The 9,954-nt window shown below is 40.4% G+C and overlaps 1 pseudogene across 1 annotated transcript; it reads left to right on the top strand.

The window, feature by feature from the left end:
* The first annotated feature begins 211 nt into the window (after positions 1–211).
* On the top strand, positions 212–5,964 carry LOC147440641 (citrate synthase 3, peroxisomal-like; annotated as a pseudogene). The gene is made up of 15 exons (XR_015184351.1): positions 212–362; positions 454–740; positions 1,776–1,953; positions 2,030–2,103; positions 2,418–2,522; positions 2,609–2,671; positions 2,775–2,884; positions 3,028–3,147; positions 3,676–3,750; positions 3,833–3,906; positions 4,220–4,280; positions 4,357–4,416; positions 4,501–4,598; positions 5,399–5,522; positions 5,648–5,964. The product of XR_015184351.1 is annotated as a citrate synthase 3, peroxisomal-like (transcript).
* The last annotated feature ends 3,990 nt before the right edge of the window (positions 5,965–9,954 follow it).

The following is a 9,954-nucleotide window of genomic DNA, read 5'->3' as shown; positions in this document are numbered from 1 at the left end:
TATTATAAATTTGCCCGGCGTGTGCAGGGCTAGCAATAAAGGAAGGGCAGGTTGGGTTGCAATTTTCGGCCCTAACTTGGGAGATCTAGAGCTTTCTGTTGTAGTGCCTCACATGACATGTCACACACCCTCTGGGCCTTGAAAAACCTACACATGGATGATGGACACTTTCAGGCTAGAGCTTTTTCGGACACTGCTTTTACTAGAGAATGAAAAATATGATGTACTTGCATAATAGGTGATGCCATGTGTCAAATCCATTGTGTCTCTCTCTCTCTCTGCGAAGAGCAGGACGTCTCACACCGAGTTTCTTGCTACAAATTCGGACAGAAATGAGCTCGGAAAGGGATGCTGCTTCTTGGGTGTGTGTGAGAGAGAGAGAGAGAGAGAGAGAGAGAGAGGGGGGGGAGGGGGGCTAAAATATTGTGATTGTGACTGTGTGGGTGTGTGAAGCTATGGAGACACGAGCAACAAAAAACTCAGGGACTACCAGCAACCCACATGCAGAAGGATATTTGAAGAGACTGGCAGTGTACGCACATCACCTTGCAAATTCCCCTCATTATCAACAGGAAAGGCCTTGCTTGGAGCGCCTACATACGCTGTCGTTGACAAGCAATGGTGCGGTCGAGCAGCAACAGCATCGGAACTCGCTCACCATCACAGATAATAGGACTGGCAAGCAGTATCAGCTACCCATTTCTCAGGACCACACCGTCAAAGCGTCGGATTTTAAGCAAGTGAGAAATTTTTCTATTGATCTATTTTTTTGTCCAAGTTAATCAGAAATGAGGCCTTCACAAATGAAGCCACCTTCATGCAAATCATGATTTAGACAAAGCAAAATTGAATTGGGGTCTATAGCAAATTCTCAAAATTTAATTGTTCCACATTGGGATAGAAGAATGTTTTGTCAGTATAGGTGGGGACCGTGGAGCACAGATTGCATATGCATGGATAGGGTGCGTAGAGCACACCGTGGATGCAGAGTTTAGTGGTGGAGTTCATATGGGGTCTAAGGAGGCTTAGACAGCCACGGGGTGCGTAGCCCGGCACACCATAGACTTGGGCAAGCTTAGCCAGTGTCCACACAATTACTAATCTCTGCATTCTTTTCCAATGTGCTAAGCTTCTGAGATCTCATCCAATCTCAGAGGTTCCTTGTGACGAAGACCTCGAATGCCTCAACCTTAAACAACCTGGAAAAGCTCTCTGAGAGCTCTCTGAATGGGAGCTCTGGCATAAGCTCACCACACAACCATAGGAGTCCCCTCAAAATAGACTTGACCGGACCGGTCAGTGAATTAAATGAGGTGATTTTTTCTGTGTCACTAAAAAGTACCGAAATGTGTATGAGTTTTAGCTTACCACCTTTGCATAACTTTTTTGAGTGCTCATGCCAAGTTTTTCTTATAATTTCATCAACCGGATGTAAGTGTTCCAATATACAATACTAGGGTGAATATCTATTGCTTAAGTACAAGGCTGGAGCTTCAGTTCTGTATGTTTTCTCCTTTTATTATTGGTGGAAGGGTACTATCCGTTGAGTTCTTTTTTTTTAATAATAATAAATAAGTGGCCATAGAAAAGTTTAGCTTTCTGTCCTAGAAAATTAGTAAACAATATTTTTTTCTTCTTTAATATTGCCTAATTTGAAGCTTTGAAAGCTTCTGGTGTTTTACCCGATTAGAGTCAAGTTACCTTATTTTGTTGTCTTTGGGGCACCAAAGTCTTCTACCAAGCACTTATTTGCAAAGTTTGACTTCATGGAACAGATCAAGGCAGAAGATAGTAGCGGGTTGAAACTTTATGACCCAGGCTACCTCAATACGGCTCCAGTACGATCCTCAGTTTATTACATTGATGGAGAAAAGGGCATTCTACGATATAGAGGCTACCCCATTGAGGAGCTTGCAGAGAAAAGCTCATTCACAGAGGTCGCTTACCTTCTCGGTAAGCTTTTTATGGTTTCTTTATGACAAGAATTAAAGCGCGCATGAGTTTTTTTGTGTGTTTTTGCCCGGGATAGTGTACGGTAATCTGCCAACCAAGGATCAGCTATCTCACTGGGAAGCTGCCATTGCCTTGCCAGAAGGTGTATTGGTATGTTCTTCTCTTGTCTGATCTTGCAACACCTTGTTTCGGTGATGACTTGATTAGATACATTGCTTTGCATGCAAATAATTTCCTTTTTTTGTTGAGAAAAATGTTATTTTTTGTTGAAATAATGCCTTGAGGCACATCTAACAGTAAAAATTACAATGCTGTTACATCAAACTAGTAATTCCAAAGTTGCAACAAATGTAAATGAAGAATTTTCTTTTTGGAACATTCTTTTTCTCTATCGAAAAGAGTTGCTCTTTATGGTCTGGCTGATTCCAAGGGACATTCGTCGGGGCTGTGATGATACTGTGCAGGATGTAATAGCAGCTTTGCCACATGATGTTCATCCTATGGGGGCTCTGGTTGGTGTCATCAATGCTTTGGGTTCTTTTCATCCAGATGCAAATCCTGCATTAAAGGTTCAAACGAAGTGTTTGGTACAGTTGTGAAGCCTGCTTTTCAGTGCAATAGTTGAAATAGGAACTAAGCGCTCTCTTTGTTGCAGGGTCAAGATTTGTATCAGTCAAAGTCTGTACGTGATAAGCAGATTGTCCGCATTTTGGGGAAGGTATATGCTCGTGTTTGTAATGCTATTAGCCAGTCTTATAAATTACGAGCTTTTGAACGATCATGAGGCTGATGTTTAAAGAGATAGTTTTACTTCTATGCAGGTCCCAACCTTAGCAGCGGCAATCTACTTGAGAATGGCTGGAAGGCATCCAGTGGTGCCATCTAGCCATCTTTCTTATGCTGAGAACTTCCTCTATATGCTAGATTCCATGTTAGTGTTTTTTTCCTTACGTTAGGATGGAGTCATAATTTGCTACAAAGCAATCAAGAGGAGTGCAAATAAGCGACATAATTTCATGGTCTTCTTTATTGTTCTGTGTTCTGTGTTCTAATGGTCATGAGAGTTTACTGCAGGGGAAATTTGTCATATACCCCTAATCCACGGCTTGCACGTGTAGTCGATATTCTCTTTATCCTTCACGCCGAGCATGAGATGAACTGCTCCACTGCTGCTGCACGCCACCTCGCCTCCAGGTATTTCTCTTTTTGAATATTGTACGACAAGGATGTTAGTGATGTTTATTTCTATTCAAAAGGATTTTGGGGCTACAATCTGCTTTTGTTTAAAAATTTCATCTTTCCTTCGTTCCTCATCTCTTGAAACATGATTTTTCATGAGTAGTTACAAACGTAGACTTCCTAGAGTAGCATTTTGATTTGTAGCTTGTCGAACTACTACTTGCTTTCAACCACAATATGAAGTAATTTCATGGAGGGACATTCTCATGTTATGGAGAGCTTGCTCATGCGTTAAGGAGCTTCCGGGATGTTGCTGCAATAAATGTTTATATATCTTTGTCTGGGTTGAAGATAATCAGGTTATGTTGTAGCATGCTATTAAGATGCTTATTCTTATCAGGCAAGGTGAATGGATATTCATAAGGCTTGTTACTTTTCTGCTCATTAGAAATACTCTCAAATCCTGACAGAGTCAACCACATTTATATACTTATGTGGAAAGCCATTAAGCCTTATTTATGAATTATTTTGCTAATCCTGTAGTGGAGTGGATGTATACACTGCTTTGCTGGAGCAGCTGGTGCATTGTATGGTCCATTACATGGTGGTGCCAATGAGGTTTGCTGTCTACTGCATCTCTGGTTTGTTGTGTTATTTAACTGCACAAGCCTAAGTTGTCTCGCATATGCTTATGCTGCAGGCAGTGCTGAAAATGTTGAGTGAGATCGGTACCGTCGAAAAAATCCCTGAGTTTTTAGATGGTGTGAAGAATAGGTGCGAATTTTGTCTATACATGTTACTTGACTTCAACTCAAGTCTTTGGTTGGAAATGTTGTGCTATTTCTTTCTTCTGTGTTGGACCTGAGGAAACGTATGCTTGCATAAATTGCATAGTTTTCTGTCAATTGCACCTTTGTCTGTTGTTGTGATAGAGCTTGTTGCTTATGGATGGCGGAAGAGGAATCTCTCTTCTTTGTTTCTGACCTAAGGAAATGCATGCGTGTATGAATTACATAGTTTCTCTCAAATGCACCTTTTGTCTGTTTTTTGATGTAGTAGTATTCAAGTCTATTGATATTGATGTTAGGAAGAGGAAGATGTCAGGGTTTGGTCATCGAGTGTATAAAAATTATGACCCTCGAGCCAAGGTACAAGCTTAGGCTTTTGATGTTCATCCTGTTGGTCAATGGACACCTTGTCAGAACTGCTGTGGTGATTGATCAGGTTGTCAAAAAGCTTGCAGAGGAGGTATTCTCCATAGTGGGGCGTGATCCTCTGATTGAGGTGAACTTCAAAAGACATTTTTTGAGGCTTGAGTTGCTAGACTGGCCCTTGGATTATGAGGGGCTAAACATCCAACATTTGTAGGTCGCAGTGGCATTGGAGGCAGCAGCTCTTTCAGACGAGTATTTTGTGAAGAGGCAACTCTACCCAAACGTGGATTTCTACTCTGGCCTTATCTATAGGTTCTCTCTCTCTCCACAACACACACACACCCACACCTGCGCACGCGCACACACTCAAGTCTCGCACTGAAGAGAGGCCTAGCTTTGTCACAGGCTTGATTCATTGCATGCAGTCTATGCTATTTGACATAAATCTTTTTTGTGTGATTGTTCTGTTTGTTCTATTCATGCTTTTCCCATGGGCCATGAGCATATATATAACTTTTTGATTTCACTGAATGCATTTGCTGTCTTTGCGTGTCTATGCACACACACCATTGGCCTTGATGTGTAGGAATTCTATATATGGCTGTTTTGACAACCCTTTTGATCATGGTTAAGCAGGACATTATTGCACAGTAAGATTTGCAGTTCTATTAATTTGCAACCCTTGTCTCTCATGTTCCTAAAAGTTTCTCTTTGCATTCCCAAAGCTGTCTGTGTTTGTTGGGGTAGAAGGCGGTATTAACAATGCCGTGACCATAGTAAGGGCAACTTCAGCACCATTTGACTAAAGCATCATTCAGACTGCCCAAAATATAAACGTGCGCGCGGGTGTGCCATAATTGTGGCATAAATCTGTTGGCTCAAAAAGTAGTATTTAAATTTTAAACTCACCATGGAGACGGGCACTGTTGCACTGTCAAAAACATGCAAGATCATTTTCAATAATTTATCCAGTGGAATATGCTTTGAATAATCTGAAATTAACATTCTTTTTCTTTCTATAATCCAGGAATTTATTGTGTATCTGGTTTTTTGCCGTAAAATTCTATATTTCACACTTCTTGCTTCATAATTACTTTCTTTCTGCATTTCAGAGCCTTAGGTTTTCCACCAGAGTATTTTACCGTTCTTTTTGCGATCCCTCGGATGGCCGGGTACCTTGCGCATTGGAAAGAGTCATTAGATGATCCTGACTCGAAGATCATGCGGCCGCAGCAGGTAAGAGAATTCACATTTGAGCCTTTGAGTCCATTAAACCTCAATTTACGGTTCACCCATATGGCACAATGTCATGCTCTGATGGTTATGATGAAGAGCTCTTGTTTCTTGTGGGTTGCTTACAGTCGTATGTGGGAGCCTGGTTGCGCCAATATACCCCATCAAGAAGTCGTACAACAAATGACAGTGAAGATAGGTTTGGTGAAATAGCGACTTCAAATGCTACTAGGCGCCGGAAGGCTGGTGTTGTACCCTGATAACTATGGCTGTCGCTTCATAGCTTGTGGTTTGAAAAGTAATTTTTGTGGATGGGCTCATCATTTCTTTGTGCATAGCTCAACAATACATTGCTTGGAACCACGATGTAAATTGAGTGTTTAAAGCTTTATAGATTATGTGGTAAGATTCTATTGCTTATAACCGAAACTGCCTATTAACATTAGTTTTGTAATTGGACACTCAAATGTCTAGAGGCACTAAAGTGTCTGGTTTTTTTAGCAACTTGTCATAATTATTTAGTGAAGCTGAAAAAACAATTTATAGGTCACAATCATATCGAAGGTCAATTATGAGGTGAAGAATATAGCCAAAATTCAATGTTGGTAAGATTAATACCAAATTGAGATTATGGTGATAAATTCTAAGATTAAAAAAATCTAAAAAATGTTATGTAGTTTGAACAAAGTAATATAAGTACTCATCAAAGTAAGTTTTTCATAGATTTCAAGGTGTATGGATAGGAAAATAAGTGAGAAAATCACAAGGCTTGCCCTTCGGAAGAGGAACGGAAGGTAAAGAGGATTATTGTAGTGTGCAAGGGAATGGTTGGAACAACATTAAAAAAGGTTTGTGGTAGCAATGATTGTGCTATCGAGTTTGCAATGTTTATGTGTTAGAATTGTCTTTAAGGCTTGAAAAAGGGGTGTTTACATGCTATAAACTCACCTAGATCTTGGAATTGGGTTAGTGACATCTCAAAAAGAGCGATAAAATAATGAGGCGTGCGCACAAGACTATGCTTTGAATCCACAAAGAGGAGTACCAAGGCAAGACCGAAATCCAAAGAACTTGAACATGACGCTTGACTATTGTTGCATTCGAAAGAGGGCCGCAAGAGTGGTGTGGGAAGCAGTTGCAGCTTAGCACTTTTTGGCACGTTTCATAAATCGTAGGTTGGGGTTGGGTTGATGCTGGTTAAGATGGAGGATTAAGTCTTGGTCCCTTTTTTGTTTTGTTGGGGGGGGGGGGGGGGTGTGGGGTGTTGAAGCTCTTTTTAGGGGTGATGTTTATTTTGGAAAGAAAGTGTATGTAGAAGAGTGATAAGACCAAAACCAAAACCTTGTGGTGCTCATGGAATTTGGTCTTGAGTTTCTCACCCAAATGTGGTCGATGAATGAATTGTACATAGTTGATGCTTGGTGAATTGTCTGGGTGTAGTTCTTTTTGTGGAAGAAGCCATGCAACCTCTGTTGCTTATGTGATCGATGTGGATATTGAAGTCCCCAATTATAATGATTAGAATGTTGCTATTGATGCCCTCTACTAGTGTATGAAATTGTGAAAGAAGTGAATGTGTCGATGCCTTGGGTGACTTGTATACGTTGACCATGTGGATGTTATTGTTGGTAGTCAGGCAGAAGAAGGCTTCCATTATCTCGAGTCTTGGAGAAGATAAAAGGTTATTACTGCGCAACTGGATATTGTGTTTGTGATACATTGATAGACCATATCCATTGTGATGTATTATGTGGTGGAAGTTTTGTCCAAGGTTTTGTTTCTTGTAGACAAAGGATTGTTGATGAGGTGAAGTGTTCATTTTACCACATTAAATGATTAAATTATGTAATGGCTATCCTTTAGCAGATTGAGTGGCTCATTCAAGTGCTCCCATCTTGCACTCGTTCGGAGACGTTCGAACTCTTTGAGTACTGCAGGGTCACTCCGAACGTGCGTGTTGAGTATCGGGCCCAAAATGTGAATTGATAGGGTCCTTGATGCGTGATAGTGCAATGTAGACCAAACCATGGGCTTGTATGACAGCAAGGTCAAAAGCTACAAAAGTCATTATCAGATCTTGCGATCTGTGGATTGTGCGTGCATTGGCAGGTTGTATTGGTAGATGCTTCCTAGACACTATGGTGAGTTGATTTCTACCAACTTGGAACTCTTTTATTGTCTCGAATATAGGTGTCCGATGTGGCTCAATGAGGATATTTAACATATGCTGATTTTGAGTTCTTTACTTCTCCCCTATTGTTTTGTCAAAGAAATCTATCCATGTCACGTAAGAATGTCCATTGTCTATTGTTTTGACAATCCTATGCGCTCCATTCACAGGACCATCCAGAATGTCAATATTTTCAAGGCAAATTTTGATTATCATCTTGGTTTAGAATGAGAAGTTCTTTGAGCATGTTTTGTGTGGTTTGTCATGTGCCTTGAGGAGATATGGATCTGTGAGGAGATATAAATTTGTATGGAGCATTTGAAAAATCTTTTGATTATGATGGCTTTTCAATCCGTTGGTGAAAAAAAGATGTGGACTTGTCACGATGTCGAAGCTCTTGTTTGTGTGTGGTGTTGATGAATGTCAGGTCGTGCTTGGTTTGCTGTGCAACTCGGATTCGATACAAGATCTCTATGAATGTTCTATTTGATTGACGCATGGGTGTCATGAGTTCACAACACTTTATGTAAGAGTTCCAAAATGAAGGTGCCAGGATATCAAAACGTGTTTCTTGAGTAATTGAACATCCAGCGATCTCGCATGAGGCTTGCCTGACAAAGGTCTCCGCAAAAAAATTACATCTAGATCACCGAATGGATGAGTGTGGTTATGTTTGATAGCTCACACCCTTGTATCTATAATATAAGGCAACCTATTTCCTACCAAAGAGGCCTCATTGAAAACAACCAACATGAGATTTGCATACATTTGCGAGAGAGTACTTAGGGTCTCATTGGACAAAGTGATCCTGTCATTGAGCATCAAATGGAGGCCCAAAGCTGAATCGATGGTAGGGCCACTGTGTAGGCCATTAACAACGTTGTTGGGAGTTCAATGTTATTTGCAATCAATGTATTGTAGTGTCAAACCAAGCCCTACACAATAACACACAATGTAAATGTCTTGCCAACACCAGCACCACTTGTCAAGAAAAGGTGGATGTGAATGTTTGAATGTATTCTTTTTCTTGCCATGATATCATAAAAAAGTTGCCTTTGTTCTGTGTTTAAGCTCATTGCCAGTGAGTGATACTCTTTATTTGGGATGCCAAAAAAGCGTGATGATATTGCAATATTTGTTTTGTGGGGTCTAGTCGTTGGCAAGCCCAAGCCGATTTCATAAGTAAATGTCTCTTCATGAATTTGTCTTGTGGAAAGAACTAGCCGAGGATAGTTGTTCGATACTCGCCAAGATCTCAAGTTTGGTGTTTTTTTTCTTATTTTCAGTAATTGTGCCAATGTTGGACTCAAATCTATCTCTCCATGTCACCACACATGAGTCGCACTTCGTTTCACTGCATGTGAAAGGAAGAAAGAGCAAACAAAGCTCATGGTAATGTCTCACGGCGTCAATCTCCCTGTTGAAATTTGTATGCTTGACCATACGAGGTTTTTTTTTCTTGCGTTGTGCACCGCGTGAATTGCTAAATTGGCTAGCAAATTGGGCCAAGCATAGATGTGCTAAATGTGTAGGCCTCTTGTGTATTTAGTGACAATATCATCAAACAATATTTGTGTATTATTAAGGTTAGGTGTTTCCAATGTGGCATGTCTTTTCAACAACAATGTCCTTTGCGATTGAAAGTCTGCATTGATGAAAACAAAGTCTCTACTAGCACTATGCAATGGCAAGGAGAGTGTTATATATGCTTCTTGTTGGCTTGAGATTTATTGACTATTGATCAAAGCACTCCCAATCTTCTTAAGGTGTTCCAATGTGGGCAAGTTTTTTTTTTTTTACAAGTGTAAGACATTTTTTATTGATTTGCTTGTCGTTGAATCGTATTTTGTCACGTAGGATGTGCAATATGTTGTAGCTCCATGAGCACTGAAAATAAATTGGATATCAATATTTCCATCCTACAAGGTGCACAATGACTTTTTAAAGTTATTTGTATAGATGTCCTTTGGATGGCGCTTGAGGAGAAGCATAGGTTTCGCGAGTGTCGCTGAACACGTCTCAAGGTATGATGCCTCGTCCATTGACAACGAGTTCAACCATTCATCAAAGGTCAATGTTGATTCATGGCCAAGGCTTGTGAGTTTTCCATCATTTTTTTCCTTGTTTGCAAGCAAAGCATTTTTTTCTTGATTCACTTGCTTGGGTTGGAGAGGAAATCCAAAGCAAAAAGCTTTTCTATGGCGTCTACTTGCCTTCCGATATGCATGGGTTTGAACGTTTTTGAGTTCATCCACCAGTTCTTCC

This window comes from Adiantum capillus-veneris, chromosome 15, assembly GCF_014529385.1.
Source record: "Adiantum capillus-veneris isolate H3 chromosome 15, ASM1452938v2, whole genome shotgun sequence".
Classification (NCBI taxonomy): domain Eukaryota; kingdom Viridiplantae; phylum Streptophyta; class Polypodiopsida; order Polypodiales; family Pteridaceae; genus Adiantum; species Adiantum capillus-veneris.
This window is presented reverse-complemented; position numbering and strand designations above follow the sequence as displayed.